The sequence below is a fragment of the Mesoplodon bidens genome, assembly GCF_964165515.1.
Source record: "Mesoplodon bidens genome assembly, chromosome: 2".
NCBI classification, from domain to species: domain Eukaryota; kingdom Metazoa; phylum Chordata; class Mammalia; order Artiodactyla; family Ziphiidae; genus Mesoplodon; species Mesoplodon bidens.
Window position 1 is genome coordinate 91,866,380 of NC_138177.1, and position 20,238 is coordinate 91,886,617.

Sequence of the window (20,238 nt, forward strand, 5' to 3'; positions counted from 1 at the left end):
TACTATTGAATAGTATTTCATTTGATGGAGAGATCATCATTTATTTAACCAAAGTCTTACTGATGAACATTTGTCTTGTTTTTAACATTTTACTAGGACATGCTGTATTGCAATGAATAACCTTTTACAGACCTCATGTCATACACATGCAAATAGATTCATATAGAATAAATTCCCAGAAACGGAATTATTAGGTCAGAAGGTCTATTCACTTGTGATTTTGTCAGATATTGGTAAGTTGCCTTCCAAAGAAGTTCTACCAGTTTATACATTCAGCAGCAATTTGTGAGCTCGTCCATAAAATGCTTTTGGATTTTATCAGTCTGATGGGTAAATACAGTATCCCAGGGTAGTTTTAATTTGTATTATGAGAACAGTTGGGAATCTTTTCATATGGTTAAAAGCCATTATTATTTCCATTTATGTGTGAATTGTATGTTCCTAACCTTTACCTATTTGTCTGTTGGGTGGTTAGATTTTCTTCTTATCAATTTCTAGGAGCTCTTTATATATTACAAGGATTAACCTTTATCTGTGATATGAGAATCATAGATTAAGATTGTTTCTAGTGATAGGAGATTTGTCTTAGCTTAGGGTGTCTTGTTGGGCAAAAGATTTTTTTTTATTTTTAATTTATTCAACTTATTTATCTTTTTATGGATCTAAGGTTTTGAGATATAATAAAAAGGGCTTTTCTACACACCCCTCCTACCCAACAACCTCCCACCCAATATACAATTTTCTTCCAGCATTTGATAATTTCATCTTTTTAACATTTAAATTTTTGTTTGATTTGTTCATTCGTTCATTGAACACATTTGTTGAGTGTCTCTCATGTACTAGGAACTATTTTAAGTACTTGGGATGTATCACTGATCAAGATAAATATCCTTGCCATTGTGGAGTTTACACTCTAGGGGAAGGAGATAGATTTAAAAAAAACCAAACCAAAAGAAAAAACTCCCAAAACAACGTAATACATAAATTATATAGTATGCAAGAAATTGATGAATGCTACTAAAATTAAGATAAAGTCTGTTAAGGGGAACTGGAATACCAAGTGGCGGGCATAAGTTGAAATTTTAAATAAGGTGATTGTTGCAGATTTCATTGAGAAGGTAACATCTGAGTAAAGCCAGGAAGGAAGTGAGTGACTTTCATACAAATCTCTGGGAGAAGAACATTCTAGGTTGAGACCCTAAGTTAAGAACATGCCTGAGAAAGAGCAAGAAGCCATGAGACTGGAGTACAATGAATGAGGAGAATAGTTGGAAAGGAAACCAGAGACACAACAGGGATCAGATCACCTAAAGCTCTCTATACTCTTATAAAGACTTTAGATTTTATTTTAAGTGAAATGGGGGAACATTGCTGAGTTTTGAGTGGAGGAGTGACAAACATGACATGTTTTAAAAGAGTAACTTTGGCTGCTGTATTGAGAATAGATTACAGGAGAGCAGGGGTGGAAATAAACAGACCAGTTAGAAATCTACTGCAAAATTCCAAGAAAGATATGATGAAGCCTGAGAATAGGGTAGGAATAGCAGAGATGGTGAAGTGTGGTCACATTGATACAGTCTGTTGGATTTGCCAGCAGAATTTCCTCATGGATTGGATACAAGGACAAGAAAAAGAGGATATAAGGATGACTTAATGACTTTCCTGACCTTGAAAATTTGGAGTTATCATCACCCTAACTGGAAATGCTATGGGTGGAGAAATTTTTGTGTGGTGGGGCACAGATATAATATCTGTTCAAGTTCAGTATGGACTTGTTTTGTTTTAGTTTTTTAACAGGCATCTAGGTGATGTTGAATAAGCACAATGAGATTGGATGATGAGACAAGTGAATAAGCATAGAGAGAAGAAGACCAAGGACTCTAACCTGGGCACTTCATTATTACTATTTTGAGAAGAAGGGAAAGAACTTGCAAAAGAAGTTGACAAAGAATGACCATTAAGTTTGGAAGAAAACAAGACGTATGGTATCCTTGAACCCCAATAAAGATAATGCGTCAAATGTTGCTGATAGAAGTCATCAAGGAAGATGAAGACTGAGAATTGACCACAATATTTAGCAGTATGGAAATCTTTGGTGACCTTGTTAAAAGCAGTTTTGATAAAGTGGTTGGGATGAAAACCTGATCTGAGTAGGTTTAAAAGAGATGGGGAGAGAGAAATTAATGACAGTTTAGAGAAATCTCAAGGAATTTTGTTAGGAAGGAGGAAAGAAATGAGATGGTAGCTGGTGGAGAAAGTGAGGCTGAGAGAAAGTTTAAAAAATTATTGTTGTTTTAATTTGGGATAAATAATAGCTTGTGTGTATGCTGATGGAGATTGTACAGAAGGGAACAAGAGATGATGATAAAAGAGATAGTGGCAGAAAATGCTAACTAATGTCCTCACAGGTGAGAGAGGTGGGACCTAGTGTACAAGTAGGGGGACTGGCATTAGGTTATAAAGATGGATCTTTTATCTATGCTAGTAGGAAGGAAGACAGACTCTACCTGGGTCTAGATGGACACAGGTACATAGATATCATGGTGCTGGATCTTTTGAACCTTTAATTATCTCAGTGAGGTAAGTAGCAAGGGCTTTAAGAGTGAGGAAGTGTTGGAGGTTTGGAAGAGAGAATTGGTGTTATGGTCATCTTGGAGTGTGGGAGAGTGAATATATAAGGACCATAAGTGTGCTGGTAGCACTAAGGGCCCACTTGAGGTTCATGGTCATGGATTTAAAGTTAGACTAGTTTTGCTCAGCTTTAAGAATGTAGGTACAGAATGGTGAGATTTGGATTTAACCAGGGTTATGGCATTTCCAAATAAGTTCAATGAACTGGGAGAAGGGGTAGAGGCACTGAATAATTTGAGCAGGTTGAAGAGTGGAATCGGGACATCAAAGGGCAGGGCAAAGGTAATAGTATCCTTTGTACTGGGGTTGAAGAATTACTGAGACCAAGATATTTTAGAATTAGGCTGGAAAGAGGAATCACCAGAGGATGGGAAACAATAAATTGAGATGATAAAAGAGTTGCAGCTATAACAAAGCTTCTGTGTAACCTTGAGAGTGGGTGGCTCAGATAGGGTGAATGGCATAATTTGACATATATATTTAAAGGATATATGTTTAATGACAGGATCATTAAAAGAGGTAAAAGCAAGGAAAAGAAAAGACAGAGTATAAAATGGATCATCCACATGTGTTATGGGCTGAACTGTGTTTCCCCAAAATTCATATATTGAAGCCCTAACCCTTAGAACCTCAGAATGTGACTAAACTTGGATGTAGGTTCTTTAAAGAGACCATTAAGTTAAAATGAGGTCAACAGGGTGGGCGCTAATCAAATCTGACTGGTGTCCTTATAAAAAGAGGAGATTAGGACATAGAGAGACATCAGAGACGTTTATGCATAGAGAAAAAAACATGTGAAAGGGGCAGCAAAAGGGCGACCATCTGTAAGCCAAGAGAGGGGTCTCAGAGGAAATCAATCTGTAAGCACCTTGATCTTGGACTTTCAGTCTCCAGAACTGTGAGAAAATAAATTTCTACTTACTAAGCTACCCAGTTCTTGTATTTTGTTATGGCAGTCCTAGCAAACTACTATAGCATGTTTATTGAATCATTGTAAAAGAAGGAAAGAGTAGTATTGGGGAGAGCAAGACAGTGACTCAGGGACTGAAATTTTTGAGAAATTAGGGGAAATGGTCCAGAACATTTGGTATGTCAGCAAAAATAGGGAATACTATTTTTTTTTTTTTTTTTTTTTAGGGAGAGAATGATCTGAAAGCAGCAATGAGGACCAAGGCTGACATCTACCTCATTTACAGCTCAGTGACACTGGGGTTAGGGGTCAATAAACAGCTGCCACTTGAAAGGGCTTCAGGGAAAGTAGTGTCCACAGGGAGAGCCATATTTCAAGAAGGTGAAGGGAAGATGATTTTGCTGATAATGGAATCATGAATTTCAGAGGGTAGAAAAATTTCAGCAATCCAATGGCTTGGGAAAATGAGACAGAAAAGATAATGTAGGGATTCTTATGTGATTAGAGTGTAGCTGTTCTAACTAAGAGTGTGGTGATGGCCATACACAGGGATAAAGGGCCTAATGAAGTAAGTCTCTGAGTGTATTTAAGGCAGAGATCCTCTTCAGGACTTAAGAGTTTAAATTGGAGAGGGGTGGAGGGTGAGTTTCTGGTTAAGGAGTTAGAAGTCCTAGTAGGTGTTGTTTTAGTCTCTTGATCTTGAATGGAGTGGGGGTGATCTTATTCAGAATATGCTGTGTCTTGACCCCATGTTGATGGCCCTGGGGACTCTGGGAAAACAGAGTGTTACACTAAATGTATGGGCTGCTTCCTGAAAAACAGGAAAGTTATCCTCTTTTTCTCTGTGAAATACGGAACCAACTTCATTTTATTCTAGACAGTTACCAGGTTGGCTCAGAAACTTTCTTTGGACAGCCTATCTTTCCCCCCATGGATTTGAGATGCCACCTTTAACATATATTTAATTCCTATATCTATCCTGGGCTTTGTGCATATATATATTATTGTTTTTAAAGCTATTATGATTAATAAATGTTCTTTAAGAAGTGTTATATGATTTATAATTATATATTTTGTTAATGTGATTTTCTCAAAGGTGGGTCATAAAAGTATACAGCTAACATTGGCTGGGCGGGGGCGTTAAGTAAGTAAAATTTCCTTTATGTTATAATAGAATCCTTCTACCAAAATGTTGTGAGAATAACCTTTTCCATATTTCCTTCACTGAGCTTATAATTCTGCAGGTATTGGTCATTGTTTTTCACTATCAATGATGTAGCAACATAGCATAACTCCCAGGAGTCATGTTATCACAGATTGCCATCTGCCATACGGTTAATTAAGAGTGCAAGATTGAGCAAGTCTTCCTGTAAAGTAGCCAGTAGATCCTGGCAGGGTCAAGTACATATTACAGTTTCACCTGGGATATAGACTGTTTGTACTGCCACCAACGAAGTGAGACATAATTGATTAGTAATAGTAATGACGATAATAAAAACTACTACCATTACTTATAAAATAGGTGCTAATCTTTAAGCACCTTATTAAATCCCTGGTACTGTGCCATGGATTTTGATAGTGCATGCTTAAAACAATAAGAAATCATTATTTTGGTTTTACAGAAGAGAATGCTAAGCCTCAGGGAAGTTGAGTAACTTGCTTAAGTCACACAGCTAGTAAGTGGCAGAGCCAGAATTACATAATATCTATACTCTACTCTTAAGTAGTAGATTTTTGTTTGTTTGTTTTCTTCTCACTTTACTTCTAAATATAGTTTAGATTATATGACAGAGAAAATCTCATAAAAAACTAAACTCCAGAGCAGAAAACATAAAAATATCTTAATTATTTTGGTTTTGAATAAAGTAATTATCATTCCCAATAAATATATTCATAAAATTCATGCATACATACTTTAATCCATCTAGCAGTTATCTATCTACCCATCCCCCATGCCAGAATAAATTTGTATAAATTATTATAGAAATAGCAAACACTTATGTAAATTAAAATATTAAAAAAGCAAAATAAAAGTGGTTTAATTTCATAAAATCCAGGATTATGGAAATTCCAATGGCTAAAATATATAGTGAGGGCCTTTTATCTGTTATTATAAAACACATACTTCAAAAGAGAACATCTTTATTAATAATGCCTAAGGGAGTTTAAGAATGAAAGTCCAGTTTTGTCAGATTGTGAGGTCTGTATTCTAATTCCCCACAAGGAGTAATTGGATTTGTAAGCATTTTTTCACTTTCATATGGAATGTAAGTTAGATTTTTAATTTGACAGAGAAAATATAATTAAATAACTTTCTAGGGCATCAGAAAAAATCAACAGTGCTTTTGTTTTTGTTTGATAAATCACAGTTGTGTTTTTTTCCCTTAACATCAGTGTAGTCCACATATTGATCATATTGATTTTTACTCAGTGTGTCTATGCATTTTCTTGAAAGCTTTTTCTCTTTTTGCATTGTGTTGGGCACTAGGCATTTCAAACCAGGGTGTGGAAATCTAACAGTCACTGTAACATGAACTCTAATAAAAGAGGGATTTTGCATTGTATTCTAGTGACAGGTACCTCAATTCTGTTCCTTGACTCTGCTGAACACTCTGCCGTGAGGGCATTGGCACTAGTTTCCTTGTCCAGAATGCACTGACCCCAGGTATCCACATGTCTCTCTCCCTTACTTCAGTCAAATGTCTTTTCATCTCTTATTTTCTTGGGTCTTTTCTGGGTGGCCTTTCTAAAAGAGTGTCTCCTCTCTGCAGCCCTGTATCTTCCCCTTGTTCATGAACATAGAACAACCTCAAGCTTTATTTTATATGTACGTATTTGTTTATTGCTGTCTCTTCCACTAGAATATAATTTACAATCTATTAGAGATTATTTTTTTGTTCACTGATGTATCTCCAAGATCTAAAACAGTGTGGCACCTAATGAACACTCCAGAAACATTTGTCAGTTGAGTGTGTTGAGTTTTTAATGTATAAACACTTCTGGGTTCTCTTCCCTTACTTTACTATTTCCCCAAATATCTGATCTATGGAGAGCAGCTTTTGATTTATCTTTTTTTTTAATAAAGTAACCATATATCATATCTTGATAGATGGTATGATTCCTTCCCATTGAATATCTTCCATCATCTTTTTGATTGTTATTTTTCTATAGTAACATATGGAATCAAATGATTTCCTTTAAATAAATCATCAGAATTCCCACCGCATTTTACCCAGTTTGTAAAGAACTGTAAAAATGTTCATTAAAAATAAACATAAAGAGAATATTTATCTCTACATAAGAGTCTTTAAAGGATGTATATTCCACCATTTATCAAAACATTTAAGATTGATTAGTATGTATAATGCTTATGAAAGCACTTTGAAGTGCTTTTATGTATATTATTATTATTTAATATTTTGACTGTATTTGGAAAATATCTCCTGAAAGAACATTAAAGATTTTAATTTTTAACAGAGCACATTTACCTTAGATTGCTGAAAGTTCACTTCTAAATATTTAATCTTAAAATCATACAAAGTATGTTCTTAAGAGAGTTGAGATTTCACTACTAATGCAGCTTATTTGCTTGTAACTGGTGGAAGCTCAACACTAAATATTTGAACTTAAAATCATGGGGAAAGAATATTCTGAGATTAGAAGTCTTTTTATTGATATGAAGTCTGCTTCTGTTGGCAGTTGGTCTTGATGGAAAGTCATTTAGACCATTTAACAAGAGAGCAAACCATTAAAAATATACAAGCTCTAGAAAACAAAATCCAGTATACTAATTAGAACTATTAAGGCAATTACAGAGAACTATAAATGATGTAAAAGTTATGTTGGGTTCCTCATGGTGCCAATGACAAAAACCCAAGGAGTCTGTTTTTCTAAATAGAGTTAAAGAGGTCTGGGTGATTAATTTCAGCACCATTGAGTTAATTTGCAATGAGTCAACAACAGAAAGCACATCCATGGGCATTGAATAATGGTAGAAGATGATTAGTTTACCACTGGATGGTAATGTAGCTATTAGTCAGGGAATGCTTTAGTAATGAAGGAAAAAGTACAACCACCTGTTGACAAGAAAGAAGAAACATAAAAAGTTTCCTGAAACAGTTTGTGGTCTCTACTTGCAGCCAAGTATCTGAGATTTCCCTGATTATCATGCACAGTTGAGAAGATTAACTGCTGCCTTAATATCCTTTGATGGGTGATAAAAGCACTATGATGTCTGTTTCAGAAGACAACTTCAGGCTTATGAACTAGTAGTAGAAATTTCAAACCTGTTCCCTGAAAGGCACTGATTATTGTGTGATGGTATGGAAAAACCATCTCATTTAAGGAAATTAAAAACAAGGCTGTGGTCAATAAAACCTTAAGGAAACTGTTTTTTGTACAGATTTGTGAGAGACTAAAATCTTTTTAACATACTTTTTTAAAAAAAAACCCTTCACTTATTGTTTATAATCACTCTGAAGTAACCAAAACAGATATAACTGTTCTCTTCAAATGAATGATTGAAGCAGAAAAGTTAAGAAATTTCCATAAGATTTTCAGTAAGGGAGAAGAATTTTTAGGTCAGGACTCGGTTTTCTTAACTTCTCATCTGGCCCAAGATGGCTACAATGAGGTGGTCCCTGATACTGAGTGACTATTTCCCCAATCTCAGCTGCATAATGAACTTTCAGTTGTTTGTGACTTGTAGCATCACATATTGCATACGAGTATTTACTATTATTCACCAAATTATGACAGATGTTCAAAGTCAGCTAAGGTAGAATAAGCGTGAAGGAAGGGGCAACCAACAACATATGTGCAAATTTAACATCTATTAGAGTCATCCTCAGTGGTTTTTCCAGGGACAGGAAGCCATCAACAGAACTGCTTGAGCTGCAGAATCTCATACGGTGCCCACCTCCAGAGCTAAACACAGCAGAACAACTTAGTTGTTTTGGTTTTACATTAGTGATTGTCATCTCCACTTAATGTGTTCATAAAAACAATGTGCATACATTTTAATTGGTATATGCCCCATGACAGAATGGAGTAATATAAGAAGATGAACCAAAACTAAATATAATTAATGGCCCATTTTCACTTCATAAGAGCCAGGATTTAAAAATCCCAGTTGCAAAGACATAGCTAATTGTGTTGCTTTAACCCATTGCTGCAGCATACATTCTTTAAGAATGGGTATTTCTTAATTGAGGTCTTATTAAAACTAATAATTTTATTTTTCTTCTGACAAGGTGTAGATTAATAATAGTGTGAAATAAATGCCTCAGGGAATCCATGGTCTGTAGACTGAGCAGCTTAGTTCTTGGTCTGTCTTCAGGTTGCTCTCATGATCTTAAAATGCATTGACCATGCTAGGTTTTTTTTTTTTTGGTCAAATTTCCATTACAGACTAAGAGTTCATTGACAGCAGAAATTTTTCTCTTGTCTTTTTATCACTCTTGCTTAATGTCATACCACAGGTATTTAATAAATGGTGAATAAACTCCAAATTTTATATCCAATCAACAAAATATGGATCTAGAGAGAGTTATATGTGGTCCTGAAATGGCTAACTGGGAAGAGAACTTTGTCTTTGGAGCAGTTACCCAGGAGACTTGGTGAAAGTTATTGAACATGATTCTGATTTTACTGTTTTTAAAGGATAAATAAAACTTCTGAGAAAAACCTAGAGAGCATATCTAGGATCTGTGAAGAACTGGGTTGCTCTTTCTTCATGGAGGAGAAAGGAGAATATATTCAATTAAGAACTTGGTTGCTAGATGATGTCAGTGTTTTCCTAGATGATGGTTTAAGAGTGCCAAAACAATGAGCTCATTATGGGAAAAAATGGAGCTCCAAGGTAAAATTCTTTTACTAAGAGATCTGTCAGGTTGATCAGCTGAAAATAAATCAGGGATTCTAAAACATGTAAATATATTCCGTTATCCTAAACTAACCTAGAAAGAGGAATAACAATGGAGAAAGTTCCCAATAGGTCATTCTGAAAATGAAAAAACAAACAAACAAACAATAAACAAAAAACTCCCCAAAACCCCAACTTAAGATGACAGAAGGTGGCACAGCTTAGTTATAGGAATCTAATGATATTACTGAGATTTAGTATAGCAGGATAGACTACAAGAATTTTGGTAATGGGAAGATATAGATAAGTACTGTCTAATAGATCTATAAAGTGAGCCACATATGTAATTTAACATTGTCTGGTAGTCACATTAATAGTGTAGCCACATTGGCTTTACCCCCAGAGAGGTATAGCTTTTGTCCTTGCTTGTAGGATTTATCTATGTAATCCTGATGTCATACCATCTATGTCTTTGTTTAGGGTGGGGGCTGGCCACATCAGATCTTAAGATGGGACCAGCCACACCTCATAGTCTCAGAGTGGAGGCTGGCTACTCTGTACACCAAAGCTTGAGTGAGCTCCTCTGGTTGGCAATGCTCTCTGTGGATTGCCATACATCCTGTGACAACAACCAATGGAAGCTTTGCTTTTGGAACTGTCTTAGACTCTGCCCTCTTATGTTGATTTCACTTTGTATCCTTTCCCTATAGTAGAAGAATAACTGAGTATAATAGCCTTCAGTGTGTTCTGTGACTCCTTTTAGTGAATTATCAAAACCGAGTGTCGTTTTGGAAACCCCTTGAACTTGCAGTTAGTGTTTGAAGTGAGAGCAGTTTTCCCTCTAACTTTTTAGTCGGACTCTAACTCCTTGCAGTTGATGTAAGAAGTCTTGGGTATGCTTTGTGTCAGAAGTCTTGGGCACAGTTGGCTGTCTGGAGGAACGTGCCCTCAACTTCACAATTTGGCTAATTCTGGGCACACATTAATAAAGTAAAAAGACACAATTGAATTAATATTAGCAATATATTTTATTTAACTCAATATATTCAAAATACTATCATTTCAACAGGCAATCAAATAAAAATTATTAATCAGCTTTTTTATGTTATCTTTTTCATACTAAGTCTACTGGCTAGTGGCTACCATGTTGGATAGGGCAAGGTACAGAATGTTCAAAAATAATAGAGCTCTCAGCAGAAGAGATCAAGTATTGTCATTTGTTAAGACAACATTCACCTGTCATAAAAACTCATGAACCTGAAGGTTGAGGCAAATTGGAGAACATTTGTATACAGAGTAAAAGGGGAAAATGATATAAGTAACAGAAGACTGCATGCACAGGTCAATAACATGGGTTTTATATCCCTGAATCTGATTATAAAACTGACATAGAGGCAATATATGGTAGCAACATTGGGGGACTTCAGCTGTCAGATGATCTACTGATATTTTCATTCAGTGAAAGTCAGTATTTAGGATAAATTCTTCCCATTTGTTGCAGGACATCCCTCTCTTTTTCTCTCTTTCCTCCTTGACTCCTGCTTTCCCTCTCTTCTTCCCCCCTCTCCCCTCTTTCCTCCTTCACTCTTTTTTTTCTTTTCATTTTTTCTTTCTTTCAACAAATATTTATTGACTATTTTTTATACGTCATGTACTATTTTTGTCCTAACAATTTGATCCCCAACCCCAGTGGATATTTGACTATGTCCAAAGACATTTTTAGTTGCCATAGCTTGGGGCAAGGGTGCTACTGGAATATAGTAAGTAGAGGCCAAGGATATTGCTGAATACCTTACAATGTATAGGACAATTCCCCACTTCAAAAATTAATACAACTCCAAATATTAATAGTGCTGAAGTTGAGAAACCCTGTCCTAGAATGTTTTAAAGATGAAGGGGGCTACTTTTCAGGGTAACTTTGATTAAGAAGGAAAAAGTGGAAGTTAAAGAAGTGTTTAGAGAAATCAGCAATTAATAACAGTAATAATAGTAATAATAATATAATAACTAACACTTGTGTCTTTACTATTTTATAAGAACAGTGGTAAATATTTTACTTATATTAACCTCCTTGATCATTGCAACCTAATAAATAAATGTTACTATTATCTTAATTCAAATAAATATTAATATTACTTAAGGATGAGGCTACTGAGACCCTTGTCCACTAGCTGAAGCTATGAAGTGGTGGCATCATCATGCTTGAGTAATGAGAGAAAGGAGTAATTGACTCAGGTGCTTACCATCAACACTAAAGATATGACTTTCAAAAATGGAAGGAAATATAGTTGGCTTCTGTGATCTGAGGGTATAATAGAGGATGGCTTAATAGGATTTGGAGTTTCAAAAACACATTCTAACAATGATATAGAGAATGATCTCATTAAAATAAAAATGGATGTTTTATAAAGAGATGTATTAGTCATCTTGGTGTGTAGAAGCAGATGCTGTCAGTATCCTTGCCATATCCACCGAACACATACAGTTCCCAGGCTTGCAGACCTGACCCAAGAGCTTCCTACTGAAAATACCTGCAACTCTTGGCCTAAGACTTTTTTTGAGGAAGGTGGAGAGTTCTTGGTCTGCAACAGGCAGCCCAGGCAATTTTTAGAATTAATTTCTTTGGTAGAAGCCTTCACTAATTGTTGACAAGAGTGTGCATACTAAGTGAGCTTTCTTGGTCCTCTGAGGTGGACTCTATGAAGTTTCCCAAGTTTCTCAGCAGAACTAATCCTCTGTTGTCCACAGTGGCATCCTGCTTTGTAACATGCCTTGCATTGAATTACTTCCTTTCCCTGTCTCATCTAGTCCATCTCCTATGGGTGTTTCCTAAGAAGACCTTTCACTCATAACCTTGCTCAAGGTCTTCTAGTGGAAACCCACCTAAGATGGGTGTTCTCGGATTGAGTCAGATTTAGAAATAACCTGCCAAAATAAGAACTGAGGAGCAGCAGGTAAGGATGAATATGAGTAAACCAAATAACTATAAAATAGAGAATAAACTAAGGTTTATGAAAATTGCTGTAGACAGCCTAAATGGCTGTCTTAGGAACTAAAGAAAGAAAAACAAAAATAGGAGAAATATATGTTCCAATGCTGAAGAAACAGAATCAATATTGCTTCTATCTTCTCTGTTAAGAAAAACTATCTTTACCTTGAACAAAAAGAGTAGAACAAATATTAGTGAAAGGGAATTGAAACCCAAATTCTTTGAAGAGGTGAAGACTTCTCAGCCTATGAGGGGCAGGCAAGACAAACTGAGAGTTAATCTCTTTGTGAAAAGCCTTCAACGAATGGTAGACAAGAGTTTGTGCATAATGATTTAGCTTCATTGCCCCTCTGAAATGTCCTCTATGTAGTCCCTGAGGTCTTCAGCAGTCTAAACTATTTAAGTATCTTGATCCAGACAAATTTTATTTCAGGAAACAGGACACTTGAAAACGATATTGCTGAACTTCTGTCAGAAATCTTAGAAGAACAATGGAAAACAAGTGAGGATAGATATAATCTATATAAGTGATCAATAAAGATATTTTATTGATCAACTGTATTCCCCTTACTACATCTGGACAGAGTTACAAAATAAATGACAGAAAAGACTAGTTTGTGAGCATTTGTCAAGTGAAAGTGTAACTCTTTGGAGCCTGTATGGGTTCTTTGACTATTCCTGGTTTACTTGAACCTAAAGAAATAAAAAGACCTAGAACTCTCCCCATCCAGTGTCAGATAATTTGATCACCCCAGTTGTAACGCTGACTGTTACAATTTTTAAATGATGAGGAAATTAGAAATATACATTAAACCACAGACCTGACTTTTATCACACAGATAAATGGTAAACTAATGAGGCTTAACTAGATGAACATAGCTTACTACCTTTTGAAAAACAAGCCATGAAAGAATTAAAAGGGATGCACTCTGAAACAACTTTATTTCATTTCTTTTTTTTTTTTTACTGTTGATTGCTCAGAGCTTGCAATAGTCTAAAAAATTAAAGGAGATTAAACCACTCATAAGAGAACTACATAAATTATAAACTATTTGAAGTGATTTTGATTGTATTAACTTAAATATTAACATAAAGATACAGTTTAGGATGATTAATGTTTTCCAGTATAACATTAAGGATTGGAATGTCTGGTGAAAGAAATAATAAAGTATTCTATTGTTACTTTTTAAAAAATAACTTAAAAAATATTTATTTAATTAATTTATTTTCGGCTGCGTTGGGTCTTTGTTGCTGCGTGCGGACTTCCTCTAGTTGCGGTGTGCGGGCTTCTCATTGCAGTGGCTTCTCTTGTTGCAGAGCACGGCCTCTAGGCGCACAGGCTTCAGTAGTTGTAGCACACAGTCTCAGTAGTTGTGGTGCACGGGCTTAGTTGCTCCATAGCATGTGGGATCTCCCCAGATCAGGGCTTGAACCCATGTCCCCTGCATTGGCAGGTGGATTCTTAACCACTGTGCCACCAGGGAAGCACTCTATTGTTACTTTTGTGCCCTGTTTTTTTAACTCATTTATACATCTTTGCACTTCTTTTGAAGTATGTAGAAGGAAGTTTCTCTGTGCATATTTAGGATTTAGTATGTGCGCTCAATAAATATTAAAACACTAATCTATTTTAAAAAACACATTGTTCTCAGGTCACCTCAGACATATTCCAAAATCGGGGATCCAAGTAGAAGCAGCCATGCTTTTCAATACATTATTTTCCCTGTGACTTATATCACAGTTTAGTCATCTCCAAATGTCTATATTTTTAGTATTTTATGGTGGTGGTGGTGATGGTGGCAGGGGAGAATGAGGGTGTGCGTCTTGGTGCACATGGAGACGGTTAGATCTACTAGTAATATGTTGGTAATTTAAAAATTAGGTAGAGGAAATGAATGATTTGACATGATTTAACCATAAAGGGTTCAGATATCTGCTTCTCATTCAGCACATAACCCAGAGTAGTGTTGTGGCCAGGTCACTGCTATCCTTTCGTGTTAAGTCTCTAGTGGCTGAAAATTATCATCTCATGAATGCCTGTTAGTAGTTTTTAAAGCCCTATATTGCTCTTTAGCTACTCCTGAGACAGAGTATACATAGATATAAGAACCTGACAGTAAGCAATCCAACACTTTAACTATCTCAGTGTTTTGTAGGATCTTCTGATGCAAAACTGTTGAGCCACCAGGAAGGTCTTACTTTGTCAACACATTTAGCTAATTAAATATCTGTGTGCTCAGTAGACATAATGAACACTATGTGGGTCAGTTGTTTTCTGTTTCACTTTCATAACTTTTGTCAAAGCTTGTTCTCAAATTAGCCTTGTGGAAGCTTTCTCACACACACAGAGAAATGCTGGCTACTTGGAAGTGTTAGAAAATGGGGTATTTTGATTACATGAGGAGTATATCTAAATGAAATTTACACAAATATCAACGTAGATTAACACAAAAACATTGGACAAGGCTTTATTTTTTAAGTTAATACTGCAGTTTAAAAATTTTAATCAAAATTATAGATGCCTCAAATATAAACAAATAAATAATTTTAAGAATCAAATAATCAAATAAATTAATTCAATAAGTAAGATTATTTATTTATTTTTGCATTCTTTTTTTTAACATCTTTATTGGAGTATAATTGCGTTATAATGTTGTGTTAGTTTCTGCTGTATAACAAAGTGAATCAGCTATATGTATACATATATTCCTATATCCCCTCCCTCTTGCATCTCCCTCCCTCCCACCTTCCCTATCCCACCCCTCTAGGTGGTCACAAAGCACTGAGCTAATCTCCCTGTGCTATGCAGCTGCTTCCCACTAGCTATCTATTTTACATTTGGTAGTGTATATATGTTCATGCCACTCTCTCACTTCTTACCCTTCCCCCTCCCAGTGTCCTCAAGTCCATTATCTTCATCTGCGTCTTTATTCCTGTCCTGCCTCTAGGTTCTTCAGAACCTTTTTTACTTTTTTAGACTCCATATATATGTGTTAACATATGGTATTTGTTTTTCTCTTTCTGACTTACTTCACTCTGCATGATAGACTCTAGGTCCATCCACCTCACAATAAGTAAGATTTGATATGAAAAAAAACATTAGTCTTCCTCGTCCTTCCCTCATCCATTTTCCCTTCCACAGAGAAATCACTTTCACATCTTTTTAAATATCTATCTATCTGTCTATCTCTCTGTCTATCTGGAGTGTGTGTGTGGTATTAACCCCTTGTTTCTAACTAACACGCTTATATTGTTACTTTTTGATTTTTCATTTTTTTTGGCATTATCTACTGACTCCCTGCTATGGAAAAGGAAGGTTTAACTCTGTCTTCCCTTATTTCCATAGCTCTCTCTTTCTCTCTCATCCTACTTAACTCTCATCCTCTCAGAATAGCTATATTATAGTTCTGGTTGGAGCAGATTTCAGTGTTTATATTATTAAGACTAGGGAATTTTATCCAGAGCTGCCCTGTATAGTAATCTGTGAGTTACTGGAATACTGCTGTGTAAAATCCAAGGCTACTCTGATTCCTGTTTCTTTGTGTATAAACTCTTTCTTACCCCTCCCCCAGAAACTTTTAGGATCTTGTCTTTGTCCTTGGTGTTTGGAAATTTCATGGCGATGTTCTGTGGGATGGCTTTATTTTTGCCATTTTTGCTGGCACTTGGTGGGCTTCTCAATAAGTTCTGAGAAATTTTCTTTTATTATTTCCCTGGGTGATTTTTCTCTCAGTGTTCTCTGTTCTTTTCTTTCTACCATTTGGAGTCTGGATTGCCTAGACTAATCCTCTCATTTTCTTATTTTTTTTCTCCTATTTCACATTTATTTTTTTATTTTTAAGTTTTTTGCTTCCATTTATGGCCTATGTATTATTCAGTGTTATCTGAGTTTTGCATCTCTATTATCATATGTTATTTTCATTCCCAATAACTCTCTTTTTGCTCTAAAAATGCTTATTAAAAAACAAATAGTCTATTTTTGTTTCATGGTTTTGATACCTTCTTTTGACTCTCTGAGGATATTGATGATCTTTTTTTTTTTTTTTTTTTTTTTTTTTTTTAAAGCATTCTCTCTACTCTGTATACATTTTTACTCCAAACTGTTTTTCCTGTTTGATTATTTTGATCTCACTTTCTCATGTTGGATGTTTTTTTCTCAGATGCCTGGTACTACTCAGTTGTTTCATATTCAAAAGTGGGGGTTGAAAAACTCTGATTGGAAACTCTGAAACTATGAGGGAAGTTAACCATCTATGTGCTTTGCTGTAAGGTGATGTGGCTGAACAGTTTAGTTGTGAAGACACTGACATCTCCATCTTTAGGGCTTTTACCTTAGGTTGGTCAGATTCTGCAGAGAATGATCCTTCACTCACTTGTGTGGAGATGAAGGATGGCTGTTGGTATTCTGGGATTTGGAGATTTCCTTTCCTAAAACTCTTCAGAGACTCAGAGATGTAAGTGGGATTGACTTTTAGCTTTGCCAAGATCCCATTTAGGATTCAATTGTATACACCTCTTCCACCTGTTCCAGCTTCCAAACCTTATTGCTGTTGTCCTTGTTCCCGTGCCCCAAGTTATTGTGGGATAATGCTAAAAAAAAAAAATCTACTTGCTGTCGTTTTGGTGAATTTTTTTGAGAAGTAAAAAGTAGATGGGTGTGTGAAATTTGATGTCTTTATCTGGAGTCTTAATCTTTCTGAAGTTATTCTTTAGAGAAAATCCAGACATTATCCTGGCTATTTCAGGATTTCTGGGGAAGCTGCTCCTAAATTTATCCAGTAAGATAGGCATTGGCCAAAATTAAAACATAGTCTAAGAGCAAGATTGGCCTTGTGATGATAATGGTTGAAATTAGATAATACATACATGAGGGTTCATTATACAAATGCTCTACTATTGTACATATTTGGAATTTCCCATAATAAAAAGTTAAATAAAAAAGAAAGGCTACTGTACAGTCCTCAGTAAAAGTGTTTCTAATTCCAAGAAACAAGTAATTTTTTCTTAAATTATTCATAGCTGGGCTTCCCTTGTGGCACAGTGGTTGAGAGTCCACCTGCTGATGCAGGGGACACGGATTCGTGCCCTGGTCCGGGAAGATCCCACATGCTGCGGAGCAACTGGGCCCGTGAGCCATGGTCGCTGAGCCTGCGCGTCTAGAGCCTGTGCTCCGCAATGGGAGAGGCCACAACAGTGAGAGGCCCGCGTACCACAAAAAAAAAAAAAAAAAAAAAAAAAAAAAATCATAGCTTCTGTCCTATATGTTATAACTTTAAAAGAATTTAAATTATATGCCTCTACAAAAGCTGTGGACTTCAGTCCTAACACCACAAGTCTTTTTGAATTAAAATCAAATTAACTTCCTAATAATCTAGTGTGCCACTGCTATTGACTTAAATAGCCACTTCATTGCTTCCTAGTCCATTCTTTTAAGAACCATTCCTCAATTTCTTTTCTTTCCCTTTTGCTTGAAACTGTAGCTTAAGCTGGTCCCCTACTAATCTCAGCTCAGTATACATCTAGTTCCTCAATTTAGGTGCTCAAATTTCCTTTTGCCTTTCACTGCTTCCCCTACATGTCAGCTGACATGTGAAAAAGATGAGCTGGGAAAGGATTTTATTGTACCTTAATAAAATAAGTTCAAGGTCATTAAATATCTATGCAGTTACAATTTGTCTAAAAAATGTATATTCCTAATGGAATAAAAATTTATCTTAATGTTTTGTAAAAAGTAAAATTTTGAAATATGAAATTTGTTTTAGATGCTGTATTCTACTCAGATAGAAGAAAAAAATTTAGTTATGATATCCTATAGCAGTATTGCCGAAAATAACTCTTTGGACAATAATATATCTGACTAATTTTATGAAAATATCTCATGGAGATTAGGAAATTTTGGCTATTTATAACAATTACTTTAGAACTTGAAAATTAGAGGCAATCAGGCAGAAATTCAAGATAGTAACAGTAAAGAGAAATGTCAAATTTATGAAAATGCTCTTAGCAATCATACTAAATCAACATTTATTAATAAACTTTTAGTTCACTGGTTGCATTTAGACCTTTATGTTATCACCTATTGTTTTTTCTCTTGAATTTACTTTGGTTTAATTTATCAAAACCCAAGTATATCTATTAAATGACATTCCTTCAACATGAGAAGTCTGGGAAACTTGATGTCTCTACTTGAGGAACATGTCTAATTGAAATGAAAGAATCAGGAGAGGTTTTCTATTGGTATGTGGGAGATCAAAGACTCATAAAATTGGAAGAAATCATCAGAAACCACCTAGTCAAGCAGTTCTCAGCTGGGTTTGCTTATTTGGAAATGTATTTGGACACTTTTTATTGTTACATGACTGAACGGAAGGGACCCCACTAGCATTTTAGTGGCTGGGGGACAGAGATGATAGATACCCTACAATGTTCGAGATGGTTAGGTTATGAGGAATTGTCTTTCCCAATTACTGATCTAGCCAGTCACCATTTGACACTTGAATTCTTTCCACATTGTGGACTTATTGTAAGAATAATGTATAGGAAATTCAGTTTTATTATTTATTTATTTTTTATAAATTTATTTATTTATTTTTGGCTGCATTTGGTCTTCGTTGCTGCACATGGGCTTTTCTCTAGTTGTGGTGAGCGGGGGCTACCCTTTGTTGCAGTGCGCAGACTTCTCATTGTCGTGGCTTCTCTTGTTGCAGAGCAGAGGCTCTAGGAGCCTGGGCTTCAGTAGTTGTGGCTCACGGGCTCTAGAGTGCAGGCTCAGCAGTTGTGGCACACGGGCTTAGTTGCACCACGGCATGTGGGATCTTCTCGGACCAGGGCTCGAACCCGTGTCCCCTGCATTGGCAGGCATATTCTCAATCACTGTGGCACCAGGGAAGCCGGAAATTCAGTTTTAGAATTATAAGAATGCAATTCTGAAAAGTTGGGGAACGGCTGTAAGAGTGGAGACAATACTAATTCATTGGAATTGGAAGGTCACATAATAGAAATCTATCTATTTATTTATCTATCTATCTATCATCTATCTATAACAATTAATGTTCCCAAGATTTTCTGAATAAAGTGTCTCTAGATTTAAATTCATTCAAAGTATTTCAAATATGTTAAAATAATTGTTCTTTTTTTCCCAAATGGAATTGTCTTTTACCCTGATTAAAAAAAAACAATACAAAACAAACATCTACTTCTGTAAATAATCCAGAATATAGAAAAGTACAAAGAAGAAACAACTGTAACTTTTAATTCTATTACCCAGAGAAACCATTATTAATGTATACATCAGGAGTTTTCAACAGTAACACTACTGAAATTTTGAATGGGATAATTCTTTGCTATGGGAGGCTGTCTTGCACATCATAGGATGCTTAGCAGATGACTTGGCCTCTACTCACTACCTTCCAGGAGCATCCATACAGTTTTGACAACTAAAATGTGTCCAGAGATTGCCAAATGTCCCTTAGGGGAGAAAAATCACCCCTGCTTGAGAACCACTAAATTTAGATGTATAACCTTTCCTGTTTGTGTGTGTGTATGTGTGTATGTGTGTGTGTGTGTGTGTGTATGTGTGTGTGTTTAATCATTTTATCCTTTTGGAATCCATTAAGAATTCCAGTGCTAATCAAACTAAACTAACTAGCTAGATGCCATAGTGTATTCTGAAACATCTTTCAGGGTTCTTTTACATGTAACAGGAAGGCCTTCCTCAATATGATTTATTCTTTATCTATTTGCTCATCTTTTAGATGTGAACCAACGTCCCCAGTGATGATTATCTGCATAGGTAAACCACTTGGCCTAACCTGCTTGGGGAATATGATGGTCTCACCCTGTAGC